This window comes from Nerophis ophidion, linkage group LG03 (assembly GCF_033978795.1).
Source record: "Nerophis ophidion isolate RoL-2023_Sa linkage group LG03, RoL_Noph_v1.0, whole genome shotgun sequence".
In the NCBI taxonomy this organism is placed as follows: Eukaryota; Metazoa; Chordata; class Actinopteri; order Syngnathiformes; family Syngnathidae; genus Nerophis; species Nerophis ophidion.
This window is the reverse complement of record NC_084613.1, coordinates 43,654,283-43,674,115: the sequence shown is the minus strand read 5'-3', so window position 1 is coordinate 43,674,115 and position 19,833 is coordinate 43,654,283. Positions and strand designations below refer to the sequence as shown.

At 39.7% G+C, this 19,833-nt stretch overlaps 1 protein-coding gene and 1 long non-coding RNA gene across 4 annotated transcripts in view; one reads left to right on the top strand and one right to left on the bottom strand.

Moving 5' to 3' along the window:
• kif26ab (kinesin family member 26Ab) overlaps positions 1–19,833 on the top strand; it is a 165,121-nt gene that overhangs the window by 48,001 nt on the left and 97,287 nt on the right. The window lies entirely within an intron of this gene.
• On the bottom strand, positions 11,081–17,655 carry LOC133549645 (uncharacterized). The gene is made up of 3 exons (XR_009806132.1): positions 17,587–17,655; positions 14,030–14,121; positions 11,081–13,834 (listed from the first exon to the last, which is right to left on the bottom strand). It is a non-coding gene; the product is annotated as an uncharacterized LOC133549645 (long non-coding RNA).

Below are 19,833 nucleotides of genomic sequence, written 5' to 3'. Positions count from 1 at the left end.
GTCTGTCCGGCATCCTCCCCCACCATCGCAGCCAACTCACCACCAGGTGGTGATCGGTAGAAAGCTCCGCCCCTCTCTTCACCCGAGTGTCCAAAACATAAGGCCGCAAATCCGATGACACAACTACAAAGTCGATCATGGAACTGCGGCCTAGGGTGTCCTGGTGCCAAGTGCACATATGGACACCCTTATGTTTGAACATGGTGTTTGTTATCGACAAACTGTGACGAGCACAAAAGTCCAATAACAAAACACCACTCGGGTTTAGATCCGGGCGACCATTTTTCCCAATCACGCCTCTCCAGGTTTCACTGTCGTTGCCAACATGAGCGTTGAAGTCTCCCAGTAGGACAAGGGAATCACCCGGAGGAGCACTTTCCATTACTCCCTCGAGTGTACCCAAAAAGGGTGGGTATTCTGAACTGCTGTTTGGTGCGTAAGCGCAAACAACAGTCAGGACCCGCCCCCCCACCCGAAGGCGAAGGGAAGCTACCCTCTCGTCCACTGGGTTGAACTCAAACGTACAGGCTTTGGGCCGGGGGGCAACCAGAATTGCCACCCCAGCCCGTCGCCTCTCACTGCCGGCAACGCCAGAGTGGAAGAGGGTCCAGTCCCTCTCGAGAGAACTGGTTCCAGAGCCCTTGCTGTGCGTCGAAGTGAGTCCGACTATATCCAGCCGGAACTTCTCTACCTCGCGCACTAGCTCAGGCTCCTTCCCCCCCAGTGAGGTGACGTTCCACGTCCCAAGAGCTAGCTTCTGTAGCCGAGGATCGGACCGCCAAGTGCCCTGCCTTCGGCTGCCGCCCAGCTCACAATGCACCCGACCTCTATGGCCCCTCCTATGAGTGGTGAGCCCATTGGAGGGATGACCCACGTTGCCTCTTCGGGCTGTGCCCGGCCGGGCCCCATGGGAACAGGCCCGACCACCAGGCGCTCGCCATCGTGCCCCAACTCCGGGATGAAAATAAATATGGGTTAAAATGTTTGTGTTTGTGCTGTTTTTTTTTTGTTTTTGTTTTTTCTTTGTATAATACAGCTTCTATTCACTCTGTTGTGCTTTTAAAGATGCTATTATTCCTCAAAAAAAAAAAAAAATAATAAATAAATAAATAAATAAATAAATAAATGAAATAAATGAAAATAAATATGGGTTAAAATGTTTGTGTTTGTGCTGTTTTTTTCTTTGTATAATACAGCTTCTATTCACTCTGTTGTGCTTTTAAAGATGCTATTATTCCTCAAAAAAATATACAATGGCATTATGCTTGTATCTATTTTTTATTGTGCTGTTGTATCTGTTGCCCCTGTGATGAGGTGGCGACTTGTCCAGGGTGTACGCCGCCTTCCGCCCGATTGTCACTGAGGTAGACTTCAGCACCCTCCGCTACCCCAAAAGGGATAAGCGGTAGAAAATGGATGGATGGATGTTGTGTCAATCTGTTTTTATGTTGCGGGACTAAGGATGGAAATTGGCACCTTTGTTATAATCCGGCATTGTGATACAAACAATCCTAAGCGTAATTGTGTTCAGAAATGTGCGTTGTTCCTTTAAATAAATAAAGATATAGGAAAAAGAACAACACCACCGTTTCATTGAACGTACACTGAAGTTTGCTGTCATGCTGTTTTTAAGATAGAGTATATGCCAGGGGTGCTCACACTTTTTCAGCAGGTGAGCTACTTATCCAATGACCATCTATCCGGTATCTATCTATCTATGTAGTATCTACGTATATAGTATCTATCTATCAATCAAAGTTTACTTACGTAGCCCTTAATCACAGGTGTTTCAAAGGGCTGCACAAACCACCACGACATCCTCGGCTCAGACCCCACATCTGGGCAAGAAAAAAACTTAACCCTATGGGAACAAAGAGAAACCTTGGTGTAATGGATGCTGAGTGGATACGGTTAATAATGTGAGAGTCCAGACCAAACTGGGACCAGCATGGGATCATCTTACATGCAGACAAGTCAGGGTGCAGAGACGTCACCGACTGATGCATAAGGAGTGGTCACCCCGGGTACCGAGTTCATGTTGCAAGTCCAGTAAGGGATCATCTTGAATGGTCACAAGTACAAGTCAGCAGCGCAGTTAAGTGGTCCAACCCGGGTCCCAACTTTGAACAGATAGTGCTTTATCCGTGGAGGCTGGAGAGGGGGGCAGAGCAGAAAAGAGAGACAGCAGATCAAATGGTCTAAAAAGGAGTCTATTTAAAGGCTAGACTATACAAATTGGTTTTAAGATGGGAATTAAATGCTTCTACTGAGTTAGCATATCTAATTGTTACCGTTAGGGCATTCCAGAGTACTGTATCTCTCTCTCTCGCTTTAAATTTACATTGTGGAGGGAAAAAAGTCCTCTTCTCTTTCCAATAACACATGGAAGTGGTTGTTTTTAGCTTCTCATTTGTCCACCTTCCATACTTGTTTGTATAACCTTTACCGGAAATACATCAGAGCCAAACTTTGTAGCTCACTAGCTTATATGTGCTAGTTTTCTAAAACCCTTATATTATTAGCGCAAGCAGGATGGAGCCGCGCCTTTAATGTGACGACAGGAACTGTGCTGTCAGTCTTTTTAGACTTTTGACAGCGGGTATTTGGCGAGAGAGAGAGCGTTGCAATAAAAAGTGTTTCATGCGTTCCTGCCAGTCATTTTTGTTCTTCATATTGAGCTCGCAGAAGCCAGTGTCATCTGTGTGTCAATCAAGTGACAAAAATAACGTTATTGTGAAAATTGATGATCGGTAATTTTTAGCTTGATTTTTTTGTAATGCTTGGCAATCGATTGACACACCCTCTGCGATCGACTGGTATTTCGCGATCGACCAAATCGGCACCCTCGTATAGGCTATATATTCAGTAGTAGCTATCAAAGTAGCTAAAATTGACCAAATTACTATTTGTGTAGGTCACAAGAAATCGAATCGACATCAATGTTTTAATTAGTGCGATAAATAACAGCAAGAAACTGAGTTTGTTTTTTTCCTTTTTCTCAACCGTTTGTTAAGCTTTGCAATTGATCATCTCTTGCTTCAAAAAGGGACCAAGAGATCTCACCCTGTGCATCGCTTTCAGCACCTAAGCGCATTTAACAGTAGAATTACCTGAACTCAGTGAGCCCTCTTTTTAGTCATTCACAATCTTTGTCTTTGTGGGCGGAGAGCGACTCAGCAAAAGCACGTACAGCGACTCGCCAGTGAGAAGTTACGCAAAGCAACAGAAATGAAAAGAAATGAAATATGATTACAAAGCCTAATGTTCCGTTGTGTTAATTTTTCAGCTTTAAAATTAGATGGGCAATACGAGCCCATCAACACAGACGAACGAGCAAGAACGCCGTGATCACGATTAAACAAAAAGCCAATGTCCTTCCTCGTTTTTCCAATTGGGAAAAAAAAACACTTTACGATGCTCAGTATTAATCTAGGTACAATTTTGGTCATTGAAATGAGAATTCATTAAATTGTTTTGTTTGTTTATTTATTTAGGATAACAAAGTGATTTACCGTCCAATTACTATACACTAGTAAACTATTCTGCAGTACTGAAAAATAAAAGTTGATATCCTTTGAAATGGTTACTTGCATTATTATTATGTATTATGATAACATTACATCTTAAACACGGTATAGTTTTTCTTTCTATTGCTTCAGTATGAGATGATGTAGACAAAAGCTCTTAGTCTGTCTGCATAAAGCCAAACATTTTTTTCAAAGTAAATTATTGTATATTGTTCTTATGCGTGCCACCTTGAGACAAGAAGATGTTGATTGCCCGTCTCAAAGTATTATGTCTTCCTTCACTCGTTATTTTTTAAAAGTTTTATGCATTTTTATGCGTAAAATGTAAATATCAAAAAATGAATTAGGCGCCAGAGCCCCCTGCAACCCCAAAAGGGAGTAAGCGGTAGAAAATGGATGGATGGATGAATTACAATCACAATTTTGGAGAGAAAAATCTTAGTTATGTTTTTTCTGTAAATCGTGCAGCCGTGGCGTTTGTATGTGTGTGAGTGTTCCATAGGACATAGCTTCCGTGTGTTCAAAAATTAGCTGCTTTCAAGATGACTGACTGCCTTTCTGTTGACTTTGTGAGCAAACATTGAAATGAGCTATTGAGGTGTTTGCTGCTTTAAATGAATATGTTCAACACAATCATGGCATGAATGCTTCCATTTTGCAACACGGAAATACTATTTTTAATCAAACACACCAAGAAGAGAAGACCAGCTCCGCAAGCACACCTGTGCACATTGTGTTTCTTAGGTGAATTGCTACTTGGCTTTCTACTTTTCGAGTCATTGTGGACTCAGCTCCACTAAAATACAAACGTACATGACTTCCTCCTCAGTGGTCAGTGCTGTAAGATGGCATTATCTCTACAAATTCAGACAGCCAGCAGTAAAAGCATATTATGTGGACAAACTTGAATGTGTGAGTTTATTTGCACGTAACGTTTTACGAGCCTGACTCCGAAGCGACGCAACGGTTTCCAGGGCCAGCCCCACAACCAACCTCTGTGAGCGTCATGAACGGGAAGAGATTATATGATTGCTCTAAAGAGTCATTTTTGTCTAAAATGTTCCTCCCTCTTTGTGCGCATTCCACTGTGTTCGCTGCTTTCACACGGTCATTGCCACGTTGGTCTAGCAAAGCTCAGCCCCCTCCTACTCCTTCTGGCCATCCGATGACCTCTCAGCCTCCTCTCATCCCACGCTGAGCGTTTATGTCTTCATCTCTTTGTTGGCGAGGTGAATCCAGGGCACACTTGAACTCCCCCAGAAATGGTCACCGGGGACTACGTTTGAACTGGGTTTGACCTCCTGGACTAAAGTGCTTCCTCGCACACAATCAGGCTTTCACCTCGCCAGAGTCAGTTGATTCCTTGCTCAATCGTGATTGTCGTTAAGTGATGGAAGGTGCTGTAAAAAGCCTTACAGTAGCCATTTGAAAGTCACGGTGGTGCAATTGTGGTCGGAGGCCTGGAGGCTCCTGTAGTTCCTGCACAATGCTTAATTAGCTCATAAACAAAGACTAGTGGGGGATCACAGGGGACAATCAAAGTGGTTTGTTCCTTTGAGTTGCTCTCATCGTCAACAAAGCATTTCTAATAGTGCCGTTCCTCCATCTTTGTTGTGTCTCACCACAGTGCGCTTCCTGCCAACATAAAAGACCCAGATTCCAAAAAAGGGCCTCGGACAGCAGGCCGTAATCAGCCACACCTCCCTTTAGCCTTCAAAGCCAGGGCCCTTTCCTCTCGCTGCTGGAGAGTGACATTGCTTCTCGGCTCACCTCTGCACCGCTGCATGTTTGGGTCCCCAGCTTTCATGTGTTCGTGACTTTGGTGGTCTGCTTTCATTACCTTCCTTTGTGCGTCACTGTGTTGGGCTGGCACAAGACCGAGCAGTACTTGTCTTTGAGCGTGCCTTTGCATCACATCATCTTGGTCCGCAAAGAGGTTATGGTTGAAGCCTTTGTAGAGAGACTTTTGTATGGTAATCCACAAAGGCTGACCATTTTTTTATTCAAGATTTAGAGACTTAAGACTTCCTTTTATTGTCATTCATATTTGAACTTTACAGTACAGATAAGAATGAAATTTTGTTGCATTAGCTGGTTGTAGTGCAGAATAAAAGAGCAATAAGGTGCAGATATAAATAAATGGATTACTGTACAGATAAATATATTGCAATTTTTGCATATGCATCCACATTTATGGATGTATGTTATATTGTTATATTCCAGCGAGTTAATCTGTTTTTGGGGGGAATTTGTTGCGATCCGCTGTTTGGATCTTTACATAATCTTGTTTATTGTTCCTTTTTGGTATCACTCTGTTGTTTGACATCCTTATTTCCTGTTTAGTTTGTCACCATGGTAGCTCATTAGTTCACCTGCCCCATGCTATTCACGCACACCTGTTTCTTGTAATCACCTCCCTTATTTAAGCTCGCCCCTTTTCGTTGTTCATCCTGGGCTCCTAATTTGCCTTCGCGCAACAAGTGACGACTGCTTCGTATGTATTTTCTAGCTAGCTTACACGCTACTTCTTTGTGTTATGGTAGCTCTCATGCTAATGGTTTGTTTTCCTTTTTGTGTGCCTTCGTGCCAAATTTAGTGTTTTTCCGTGTATTATTCCTAGCCTCCATGCTAGCGTCTTGTGTTTGCTTTTTCTTTTTAGCTCCAGTGTTTTGTTCCTTAGCCCTTTATTAGTTAAATAAATACATTATATCTTACCTTTGCCGTGTTCTTGCCGACGCATCCTTGGAAGAACAAACCCGGCATCGCTATGCCACACAGCCGTTACAGAATTGAAGGGATTATTATAGTGCGTTCAAAATGAGAATCGATTCTGAATCGCACAACGTAGACGATTCGATTTGTATTCGAATATATTTTTTTCCCCGCCCCTAATATATATATTAGATTAGATTAGATATATATATATATATATAGATATATATATTATATATATATATATATAATATATATATATTATATATATATATATAATATATATATATATGTATATGTATGTGTATATATATATATATATATATATATATATATATACATATACATACATGTGTATATATATATATATATATATATATATATATATATATACATAAAATAAATACTTGAATTTCAGTGTTCATTTATTTACACATTTACACACACATTACACTCATCTACTCATTGTTGAGATAAGGGTTGAATTTTCCATCCTTGTTTTTCTAACCATATGCATGTACAGTAGATGGCAGTATTGTCCTGTTTAAGAGTGTCACAACATTGCTCTACGGTAGACGAAAACGGACTGCTGTTGTTGTGTGTTGTTTTTTCCGCGCTTGGAGGAAGTTAATGAAACTGCCTAACAATGAACCCACATAAGAAACCAAGAACTCGCCCTCGATCATTCTACAGTTATAACGTCATTGGGCAGACACACTCTTTATACACGTCACTCAGGTCTGCATGGAGCTGGAGGGGGTGTGGCCTCCAGCTCCGCCTGAATTTTGGGAGATTTTCGGGAGAAAATTTGTCCCAGGAGGTTTTCGGGAGAGGCGCTGAATTTCGGGAGTCTCCCGGAAAATCCGGGAGGGTTGGCAAGTATGAACTTACAACAAACAATAACATTATTGACATTGTTTCTGAGTCTGGAACAGAAAAGGTTTAAAATGCATCAATTTGCCTAAGATATATATATATATATATATATATAAACAATTCTTCTTTAAACTAACCGTTTTATACTGTAAAATAAAATTGAATAAACATGATGAATGATAATACATTCAAATTGATCAGAATCATTAATTCAAGAGCACAATATATAAAACAGATAGACAGACAACATTCACGCTCACATTCACACACTAGGGCCAATTTAGTGTTGCCAATCAACCTATCCCCAGGTGCATGTCTTTGGAAGTGGGAGGAAGCCGGAGTACCCGGAGGGAACCCACGCATTCACGGGGAGAACATGCAAACTCCACACAGAAAGATCCCGAGCCTGGATTTGAACCCAGGACTGCAGGACCTTCGTATTGTGAGGCAGACGCACTAACCCCTCTGCCACCGTGAAGCCCCCATTTTAACCTACAAAACAAAAATTAATACAATTTGTGCAGATGTTTTTTTCTTTATCAGTCTGAGAAAGTCAGGGTTAATGGCTTCAATGTACACATTTTGTAGTGCACAGCTTTTCAGGGTTTGAAGTATGAAGCAAAATATGACTCATGTAAAAGTAAAAAGTACTCATCCAAATAATTACTTGAGTAAGACTATGTTTTCAGTGGAAATACTACTTAAGCACTGAGTACTCTAATGAGTAATTTTTGACTTATTTAGAAGTGTTGGTAATGATACCTGTGTGTGTGTTTGTGCATGTGAGAGAGACACAGCTACAGCATATACTCTACCGCAAAAGATGCCCATTTTACAGTCATGTATTATGTTATGACAGGGCTAATGCTAGCATGTGAGCAGCTACATTAAAAAAGAAAACTTTACAACACCGGTTTTCAAACTTTTTTCACCGAGTACCACCTCAGAAAACACTTGGCTCTCCAAGTACCACCAAAATGACCAACTTTAAAATACAGTGGCATAGTAGGCCTAAGTATTCTTTAGAAACAAGGCAGAAGTTTTATTTAACAAGTATCTTCAATATTTCGGCCACTGTAACGTTGTACACAGTTTAAAGAGTAACACTGTTTTTGAATATCAGAAAATACAACTCTGTACTTCAATAATGAATCAAATACAAGTTAAATCGACATTGTACAGTAATCCGATTGTAACAACTTCCATTGAAGGCTGATAAATCTTTTATAACGGCTCGAGTAACGTCATTAAAATACTTAATAAAGTGATTCTTTGGCTTACTACTAGTTACCACAACATGTTTTCTTTACTTGAAAGTGGAATTATTTTAGGCTGAAATGTGATCATGTCTACTGATAAAAATGACAGTGCATGATATAAATGTTATTTTTCCTAGTTTGTAAGGTGAACATTAAAGAGCCTTGTCCCCATCTAAATGCGAGTTGCACACGTTCATGTCACTTTCTACAGTGTGGAGTGGGTCATGTGACTGCCAGGCATTAATTTAATTGGTGAAACAGAGTCAAACGTCACTATACGTTTGAGTTGTGAAACAGAGTCATGTGACAGTGCCTGCTGGAAGAAGTCTGCAAAACAATTTGTCTTTGCAAGCAGTAATCAATAAAGAATGAGTATAATAATGACATAAATAAATGTAGTAATTGGAAAAAAACTCGATGTAATGGTACGTTGCATTAAAAATAAACGGTATAATTTACATGGTAACCAATACTAGTACCAAATCGGTACTTTTAAAAACAGCCCTAGTGCTTCAACGATGCTTGAACTGGTACTTAAAATATTAACAAAAACCTGCATATTTCTGTTAAAAAACAAAACAAAACCCATTTTTGTTATTCTTATTAAATTTGAAGTTGAACCTCTTAGTAATTGAAATACTTAAATTATATTAGTTAAATGATTAGTGACACATTCAAAAATAAGGATCAATTTGTCATAATTATTGTAGCAAATCAGAAGATGGAGAATGTGCAAAAAGTGGCTTTTTTAATATTTATGCTGCCTCTCTTGATTTAATCTTTGTTTACATATAATAGTTAGCTTACCAATGCTAGCGAGTGACGAACCGGATGTTGGTCGGATTTTGCAAGATTCCATGTGGCATTTGCTACGTCAAAACTAGCGATGGGGGGCTATTTGAAGCTGGCTTGTAACTCTTAAATGTTAAAACCTAAAGAAAAAAATTATCTGACTGTCACGTCAGGGTCGCATGTTTACGCAGTGGTCGTTTCCCCAAGATGCAGATGGACGTCCGGAAGCAGTGTGAAGGTAAGATGGATGATTTATTTGAATCAACAGGACAAAAACACGAAAAAAGTAAAACGTGTGGATGGCACGAGAAACTACAGCAAAACTTAACACTAGACTAGCCAACAAAAGGAGCAAGAAGCAAGTAGTACCAACGTAACTGTCACGTGTTGCAAATAAGACTGCCAGGCAGAGTATGGCGCGAGGCAGGAATAATTAGCTCTCTGATTAGTGACCAGGAGCTGGTGAGCGTCCCAACCACTAATCAGTTGCAGGTGACAAAAATCAGCACCTGTGGCTACTAAGAACACAAACATGGGAGCTGAACTACAATTGACTAACAACTAAGGAAATACTAAACTAAACTAAACATGACCCGGGCAATGACAGATCATTGCCCGGGTCAGACAGAAACAGCTCATACCACAAAAAAACAATTGTATGATGCGGCACTCGTAAGGCGAGGTATCACTGTACCTTCAGCTTTAGTTTTTTTTACCCCGTTTATCCAAAACACTATAACTAAAATAACAATAACAAAATCTTGAAGATATACTGTATGCTTTTTATTGAACACACCACAATGCAACCTTTGATTAAAAAAACTTTTTTCCTCAAAACTTTATGACGTGGATTCAAGATTTTGTTAGAAACAGAGTGATTTCCAAGCTGTTCTTTTTCGGTGAATGAAGAATGCATCTTAAAATACCAGTAGAAAGGACCAAACAAGTTGCCTCTGTAGTGAAGCTATTATCATATATAGGAAATATATCTGATTTAAGACACATTAAGACTTCCAAAATGTGCGAATAAATATATATGATCATAATAGTATGAATCTTATTTTAAGAGATAATGAGGAACCCAGACACATCATCCTGTGACATAGAGGTCGGAACAGCAGATATCTTCCCCACCAAAAACAGTGCAAATCGCACAGACTTTGTGAGAGCCAACAACGATTACTTTAGGCAAAATTAGGATCCAGACCCTTATAGTGTTGACGCTGAATATAAGGAGGATGTGCTTCAAGTTTTAGATGCTCTGCTAAACAAATCCAGTTTTGGTGAAACACTATAGCATCATGTCGCAGTATTGCTAATTGCTAAACAAGAAATACAAACTACAAACATAATTAAATGATAGTTTACTGCAGTGGTTCTCAACTTTTTGTCAGTGATGTACTCCCCGTGAACATTTTTTTAATTCAAGTACCCCCTAATCAGAGCAAAGCATTTTTGGTTGAAAAGAAGAGATACAGAAGTAAAATACAGCACTATGTCATCAGATTCTGATTTATTAAATTGTATAACAGTGCAAAATATTGCTCATTTGTAGTGGTCTTTCTTGAACTATTTGGAAAAAAGATATAACAATAACTAAAAATTGGTTGAAAAATAAACAAGTGATTCAATTATACATAAAGATGTCTACACATAGAAGTAATCATCAACTTAAAGTGCCCTCTTTGGGGATTGTGATAGAGATCCATCTGGATTCATGAACTTATTTCTAAAAATTTCTTAACAAAAAAATAAATCTTTAACATCAATATTTATGGAACATGTCCACAAAAAAAATCTAGCTGTCAACACTGAATATTGCATTGTTGCATTTCTTTTCACAGTTCATGAACTTCATTCATATTTTGTATTATTCAATAAATATATTTATAAAGGATTTTTGAATTGTTGCTATTTTTAGGATTTAAAAAAAAAATCACACGTACCCCTTGTCATACCTTCAAGTACCCCCAGGGTACGCGTACCCCCATTTGAGAACCACTGGTTTACTGTACAATGTCTTCTCCTAGTTCGATGAAGGCTGAGAGGATGTCCATATTTTCTCATTCAGATGAACAATTATTTATGACGCACACAAAGTTAACAAGGAAGTCTCCCTGCAGACACCATCTTTGGTTGTGTGTGTTTGTCTCCATCTCCAAGCATGAATTAAATGTCACAGATGAACAGATTCAGATTCAAGGCTAAATCCTCCTTCTATACAGATGAGTGGCATGAGATTCATAATGTAGAATAACTTTGACGAGCAGAGGCGCGATTATGCGGGAGCAGCTAGTAATCGCTGCTGGCTCACAGTAAAGGGCTACTTAGCTGTCTGTATCTGTATCAAGAAATAGTTTGTTCGCGTTAGCGCTTATAATAAAATTGCTAATATTTGGTTAATATTCAGGTAACGATACGTATAGAGAATATTGTTGGTTATTTAGAGGGTTTTGTGGGCAAAATAGAGAGCCCCCATTGATTACATTGTTAGATTCCATCCATCCATCCATCCATTTTCTACCGCTTATTCCCTTTTTTTTGGGGACGCGGGGGGCGCTGGCGCTTATCTCAGCTACAACCGGGCGGAAGGCAGGGTTACACCCTGAACAAGTCGACACCTCATCGCAGGGCCAACACAGATAGACAGACAACATTCACACTCACATTCACACACTAGGGCCAATTTAGTGTTGCCAATCAACCTATCCCCAGGTACATGTCTTTGGAGGTGGGAGGAAGCCGGAGTACCCGGAGGGAACCCACGCATTCACGGGGAGAACATGCAAACTCCACACAGAAAGATCCCGAGCCTGGATTTGAACCCAGGGCTGCAGGACCTTCGTATTGTGAGGCAGACGCAATAACCCCTCTTCCACCGTGAAGCCGCCATTGTTAGATTACTTTTTATTTATTTATTTAGTTAAAATGCATAAAAAACATAATCGTTCATGTCTTATATAAGGATTCTGAATTATAAACAGCACATCTCTGTCTAATATTTGCATATTTCCAGTATGACTGATCTAAAATATGGTCAGAGTGCAGAAAAAATCCCTCCTGAACTAGCCAAAGGTATTCGGAGCAGAATATTAAAAATGGCTGACTGAATTTGGTGCATTTTGTGATGTTAAACTTTGTTTTTACATACTTTGCGGATTGTAAATAAAATTGGATATGTTTTAATGGATACAATGAACCACAATTAAGCATAAAAAGTCAACATGTTTTTCCACTCTACTGGTACTTTAAGGAGAGAAACAAATGCAGTAGGTGTAACCCAATATCTATGTCCTTGTTTAGGTCTTTTTTCTGTGTCTGGACGTAAGGCCCTTTGAAAGTAAGTCCATGTCCATTGCAGCAAGTTGGAGGTGATTGTTGCTTGTTTGTGTGGCTGTGTTATCATCTCCTGTTTCCTGTCAAAACAGGAAAAGTCAGGGGGTGAAAATGAAGGCTAGGAAAGTGCTGCCCTTGATGTGTGTTGGCTTGGTCTGTGGCTCTGGCCGACAACGACCCTCCCGGTCAGGAAAAACAGAATAGTTTGGGGTGGAGGCCACAGCCATGGTTTTATTTTTATCACTTTTACAAAGTAACAACGTAGTGAGGGATGCTTTTCCCCAACTGTTGACACAGGTTTCGGTCATTTTTATCTCCCAAACACAGCAGCTGCCGGCAACGGAGCGAGGGAGATGGCCCACCTGCCTGGTGGCCTCATATGATTGTGGTCTCTGTTTAGGAAAGGAAATCCTTTTTGACTTTTGGTTAATCATGAAAGTGAGACACCCCTTCTCTCTGGACGATCCCATGACCTCCAATCACAATGCCTCAATACCTCCCCTGTCCGACGGCGGCGGTCATGTGCTTTTATCCATCCATCACGCGCTTTAAAGTCGTGCAACAGGACGACACACACATGCACAGAGCTAACTTTGCACAATGGCCACACTGGAAGTCCGCTATCAGTGCTGTATAGTAATTGCTGATGGCTAAGCCGTTAAAAGACTCCGTCCATGTCTGCAGTGATATGGCTAAATGAGAATGCACAGGCTGACGCAGCTCAAAATTAGCTCATTAGGGAGCCGGCTAATTATTGTCTTTTGAATAATGATAACCATCTCCTGTCCTGGCCTGCGTCATGACTCACTCCAAAGTTAGATTTGTAGAATTCCAGGAGTCGGACAGCAGAGCTGCTTTTCGTTCTTTATGGGCTGTCAAACAACAGCATGTTGTTAGATTGCACCAAGAACTATTTTCTGTTTTGGCAACAGTGTTTGTGGACTTGAACCAGAGGCAATAGATTTCTATGATGGGAAAAACAACATGGAACATAAAAACATCAGCTTTGACACGTACATAGCAGATAAAGAGATGTTGTGTGCCATCGAAAGGGGGTCATCGGCAGGAGGGTCAGAATTCATTTGTCATTCAGGTGGTGTTCGAGTGCTCTTGCAGGAGTCCACACTGATGCTGACCTCCATTGGTCGCACAAATAGTTACCCTTTGACCCCTCAGTCTGACAATCAAACCACAAGCACGGGCGAGGGCATGCTTGTGCATCCCCAAACCTGCTTTAAATAGAACCGTGTGTGTGTGTGTGTGTGTGTGTGTGCAATTCAGTCCAACATGATGTCATTGCTCTTGGAGCTCTTCATTGTGTTTTTAGTGCCCCTGAAAAATAAACACAACAAAGGTAGAGCTGCGTGTAAAGATTTACAACTGCGTCTAGAGAATTTAGACCGAAGAAGAATATAGTAAATGTTTGTTAGCCTGGATCTCCCTGTGAAAAACTAAGGATGGGCATTTCACTACATTTACTACTCTAGAATGACTATGGGGAATATTAATAGATAATCAATTTCCTACCTTGGGGTCTCTGTGAATGAAGTTCAACTTCCCAGAGCTGATGTCTTGTTCTTTTTCACCTCTGCTGGTTGCAGCCAGGAAGTGCACTCGAACTGTTTGGATGTTAATAAGCACAATAGTATTCCCTGCAAGGTCTCACCGCCAAAGTGAAAGTCAGTGTGTAGGCAAAAGGCTATTGTTCCTAAAATACAAAGTAGCAGAATGTGCATGTGAAAAAACATGTTGATAAGCTCTGTATTTTCCGGGAAGGCAAATGAAAACCCTTCAGATTTGTTTCAATGGATTAGTGCCTGCTTCTCGCAACCAAGACAGTCCCGCCCACTTCCTTATCGTGCCCAGATTCAATTGAATGTGTCTAGACATCTCAATTAGCAAGAAAAAAAGGTGGTTAGCGCTTATCTCAGTGTGTTTTTTGTATCCTTATTCTCACCAGTGTGCGTAGTCTATGTAAACACAAAAGCATTTCCCATGGTCCTGGTTCTGGACTGAAGCAAACTTTTCTCTTATTGTTACACACTGATAATGGTATTCATTGACAAATCAATGGCATCGTAATCTTGGACATGGCCTTCTTTAATTTGGAATCAAAATTCCTAGCACTGGCAGACTGATTTTTACCTTTTGCAACTCCGTTGTTCCATTGTCCTCAAGGACATGCAGCAGTTTTGTTAGACACAAAGCGTGTCACTCAGCAAGATAATGCCTGCTGCTAGAGACGTGCTTGCACTGCTCACCCTGGCACAGAGAGAGCTAGGTAAAGCTACACTATTCCCAAGCAGTTTCGAATGGACCCAAACTGAGGGACGATGAAAAAAAAAAAAATGTTTTCATTCAATCTACTTAATAATTAATTGTGCTGAAATCAGGCAGGTCCAACATTTACACTTGTGCATTTTTGCATGTTATTAAAAACGAATTAAAATATTTCAAAACGGCTGCTTACGTATGCGCTAACGTAGTGCATCATTTATGTTTTTAATCGTGTATGCCCTGTGCAGTCGCTCTGTGTAGCTGTTGTACTATATTAGACTCTTATTGATGTACTTGCTCATTTTGAGTTCAGAGATGTTTTTTCTCCACTAGTGATGTGTATCGTTACAATTTTATTGATACCAGTACCGATATTACTTACAGATACCAAATGTAGCGGTACTCCTATCGATACTACGTGTAATTTGGTGTAAAAGATGTGAAAAGACTTTGAGCCTACGTTAATCGATATCAATATTTCGGACTACATCGACCTGTCCTCATCAAGTTTAGGAACATTGTTTTAAAAGTTAAGCACTTTAAATGTTAAGTACGCTTGTGTGATGTTTTGCTGGCATCGTGATGGGGGTGCATTCTCTCTAGGATGCAGTTCGGTCTCGGACACAGCGTAAAGTAAGAAATACTGATTTATTAAAACTAAAAATAGACTAAGAACAGAAAACTTGCACTAGGCACAAAAAGGCAAAAACAAAGAGCTAGCATGGGATCTAGAAAAACACAAAAGCATAGCGTGGAAGCTAGCAAGAACAAAGCAGGTTTTACCAGAATACGGAAGCAACGTCATCACTAGTTGCGTGCAATAAAAGCTAGGAAGCGAGAATGAATGAACAGAAAAGGCAGGCTTGAATAAGGACATAATCACATGGCAGGTGAAACTAATAAGCAACCATGGTGACAGAACAAACAAGGAAGTGCACTAACAAACTCAAAAATCCAAAAAACTTATGATCCGGGCAGCAGATCATAACAGCTTGCCGGAATTTAGCATCATCAAAGCAAAAATAACAGATAGCTACAGTGGTCGAAAATAGATCATAACAAATGCAAACGGCACTAGACATTATCATAAATTACAACACAAAACTTTCTGATCCAGCACGATTGCAAAAGCCACGACAAAGACAAATGACACAACACAATAATATAATGCCACAACTCAGATTTAAACAAGCCACAAAGGACACGACCGACACAATCGTGTGGACAATCGTATCGTTCCGAGAAAAAAAAAAAAAATTTTGAATCGTATCGGCAACCACAAATTCCGAATCAAATCCAATCATTGTTGAAACTAATCGTTACACTCATATTGCTCATATTTTGGCACGTGACTTCTTCTCGGAAGTAAAAAACAGTGGTGGTCAACCAAGCCAAAATGTCTTGAGTACGCAAAAGGCCTAGGTCTTCCTGCTGAAAGCAGATCGAGCAAACAATTATAAACTATGCTATGGAATAAACCCCTATACTTGATCATAAAAAGATTTATTCGAGTGATATCAAGGATTATACGTTGGTAGAGTTCTCAGACGTATTGAACTATCTTGTGCTCTGGGAATCATTCTGCAGGACAAAACAGATGCAAACATGGAACAGCATGAAGGTCTACAACTTATTTGTGTTTGGTTGGATAAAACAAATTGATATCAAGACTCTCCCGGATATGTATGCATCGGTTATGCTTATGCAAGGTTGCATTGCAAAAATTAATCTTGGCGTCTTGCCAGGATGCGTCCAGGTACACAAAAGGATTACAGCACCTGACAACTGCCACCCGGCACTGCATAGCCATTTAACAAACTAACAATTACTTAACCCATCCATCCATCCATTTCTACCGCTTATTCCCTTTGGCTGGTGCCTAGCTCAGCTACAATCGGGCGGAAGGCGGAGTACACCCTGGACAAGTCGCCACCTCATCGCAGCAATTACTGAACCATCACCATATTTTATTTTTGTCCTGTTTTAATATGTACTTTGACACACTTTTATGCAAAATAAACAAGAGCGGAAATGTAAAAGTACCTTTACTGACAAAGTATCATTGACCCTGACTTTCTGGTTTCTGTTTGTTAAAAACAATATACAAAAAGTATCAAGATAATACTTCGAAGGGAAATATTAAACAAGTAAATAAAAAATATATCAGACAAAGCTTTAATGAATTGTTCACTGCAAACTTGTGCGTTCTTGGACTTTTCTCCGTGGGAGTGGAGAGCGTGCCAGTTTGTCGACGTTGTTTCCTAAAATTTTGCACTCTTCCGCCCTTCTGGAGTTCCTCTCGACCTTTTCGCTATTTGAATTGTTTATACAGCCAAAAACAACGCAAAGGGCATTTTTCTTCGAGAATGTATAAATGGCGCCTAGTGCCCATTGAGAACAGATGCTGTTTGAAAACCACATATATTTAATGAGCCGGACGTGATGTCATTTAAATCCAAGCAATTCATTATGATTTATATTCAAGCTAGATTAGCTGTTAGCATGGCTTCCAGCAATAATCATTTTTGTAAGAAGAAATGTCGTTTATTTGCCACTATGAAGGCAAAGATTAGTTATTTAGATGATCCCCACCACACTGCGTACGGACATACTTTAGCCGAACCAGTTATCTCTCTGTCAGCCGGGATACAACAGACAAATAGGCTGTCATCAGCAACACAACACATTTACCCCCAAAAATGCTGTCATACAAATCAACAAGACACGCCAGCACTAGTAAGTACGCAGCAGTTTGGGCCAATGGTATTGACAAAATATAATTGTCAAACTCTACAGTCTAGAAATACCTTTACGATGGTAAGATCTGGTAACATCTCTGGAGAGATCTGAAAATGGCTCTGCGCTGATACTTCCCATTCAGCCAGATGAAGCTTGGGAGGTGCTGCAAAGAGGAACGGGTAAAACTGCCCAAACATAGGTGTGGCAAGTTTGTGGCATCGTTATCAAAATGACCTGTGGCTGTAATTGCTGCCAAAGGTGCATAAACAAATTTTTGAGCAAAGGCTGTGAATACCTACAGTATGTACAGTATATGTAATTTTGTTATATTTGCAAACATTTCTAAAAAAAAAACTTTTTTACATTATCATTTTGGGGTATTGTGTACAGAATTTTGAGGACACAAATAAATGTATTCCATTTTTGAATAAGGCTGTAACAACAAAATGTGGAAAAAGTGAATATTTTCAGGATGTACTGTACAGTAGTACCTCAGTTTTCATACACCCCACTTTTTGTACGATTTTTGAACGAAATGTGCCCCAATTATTGTACTCCTAAACTAGGGGTGTCTAACATACGGCCCGAGGCCCACGAACAGGTTTCATCCAGCCCACGGGATGAGTTTGCTAAATATAAAAATTAACCTGAAATTTTTGAATGAAAGAAACAGCTGTTCTAAATGTGTCCACTGGATGTCGCAATAGCAATTCTTTGTATCTTTGTAGATGGTGCTACATATGTAAAAAGTAAACCACATGTTAGTACATCAGTCGAGGAAAATGATCAAACTACATAAATAACATACTGTAATTTGATTTTCATATAATTTTTACATTGATGGATTGAAAATTAACACCAATGAGTTGACTGATGAACATTATCACATAATTTATTCAGAAAATATAAATAACGACAAATAAAGATAGAATACTTCTAACCGCAACATGTCAGTGTAAAAAAAAAACCAACAACATTTGGATTTGTACAATATCAGAAAGTGCTTGTTCTATTTTTAAACAAAGAAAATAACCTGAAGTTGTCTTTATTTTTAATTTATCGTGATTTTACCAGTCCGGCCCACTTGGGAGTAGATTTTTCTCCATGTGGCTCCCGATGTAAAATGTTTGACATCCCTGTGCCTAACGTAACAAAGTAATCTGTTTGCCTGTGAATAATTCCAGATAGAGTACCCAGACAAAGAATCCCATTAATCCCTATAAAATGTGTTTAGTGTTAATATTTGTAGATGTTTGAAACAGGCTAATTGGATTTACATTATATGTTATGGGGACATTTGTTTTTATGTTTGTTCAGTTTGGTCGTCGCAATTTTAGGAACTAGTTGCTCACAAAAACTGAGGTACCACTCACTGTACAGATGATTTACAACAGGAATGGAATGGCTAATGAAAGACATCTGAACCATTTGGTTGATGTGTGTTGTTCGGATCATAGTTGTTTTTTTTGTTTCAAGTCAGTTTTGAGCGTGTATGTGTAGGTCTGATTATAGGTGTGGGCATCGTGAGGTGAATGTGAAGCAGAAGAGTTGTAGAGGCATTTGTGTTGTACAAAGTGTGGAAAAAGTGAGCAAAAGCACCCGATCCCCAATGTAATATCACAAGGTCTGATAAATGGGCTTGACTTTATGTTCATGGTATAAAATGTGGTTAGAAATCATTTTCAACTTGAGAACCACAACTGATATATGGAAATGGTGGTTCACTGAGATGTATAAGATTCTGGGGTGCTAAAAAGAACACCGATGTACACTGAACAGAACTGAAAACCGTGACCACAAAACCAATCTTGTTACTGTGCCTGTTTTGCAGAGCGCATTGAGATATGTGAGAACTTTCACTGGGGGTCAAACTTTTGGATGGAGAAACAATGCTACCATGCAGTGTATTTGTCGGGAAATATAATAGCACAGACAACCCAGTAAGGGTGCGTGTTTTGCCAATTGTTTTCCCTTTTGTGTGCAGCAATTCAATAATAGAAGAGACAAACAAATACCCAATGGAGTATCCTAATTTTTTCCATGTGACTGTATGTTGGTGTCACAGTGGACGTGAGCTAACAGTCCTTCCATAAGGAGAGAGAAAAGGGGAGCTTGAATCTGCAGCAGTAACTGAAAACGTGACTGTTGTTCTCTACTCTGCTTGCCAGCGTTCTATAATTGCTGCAGTGTTCATTCTCACTGGATATTGGAGAGGAATTCTTGTTGAAGGATACTCAACATTTCCGTTGTCATCACTTTTATACCACTTTATTTTCTGAGACAAAACAGTGCCTCTTTTATGTGTGCCTTCTGTG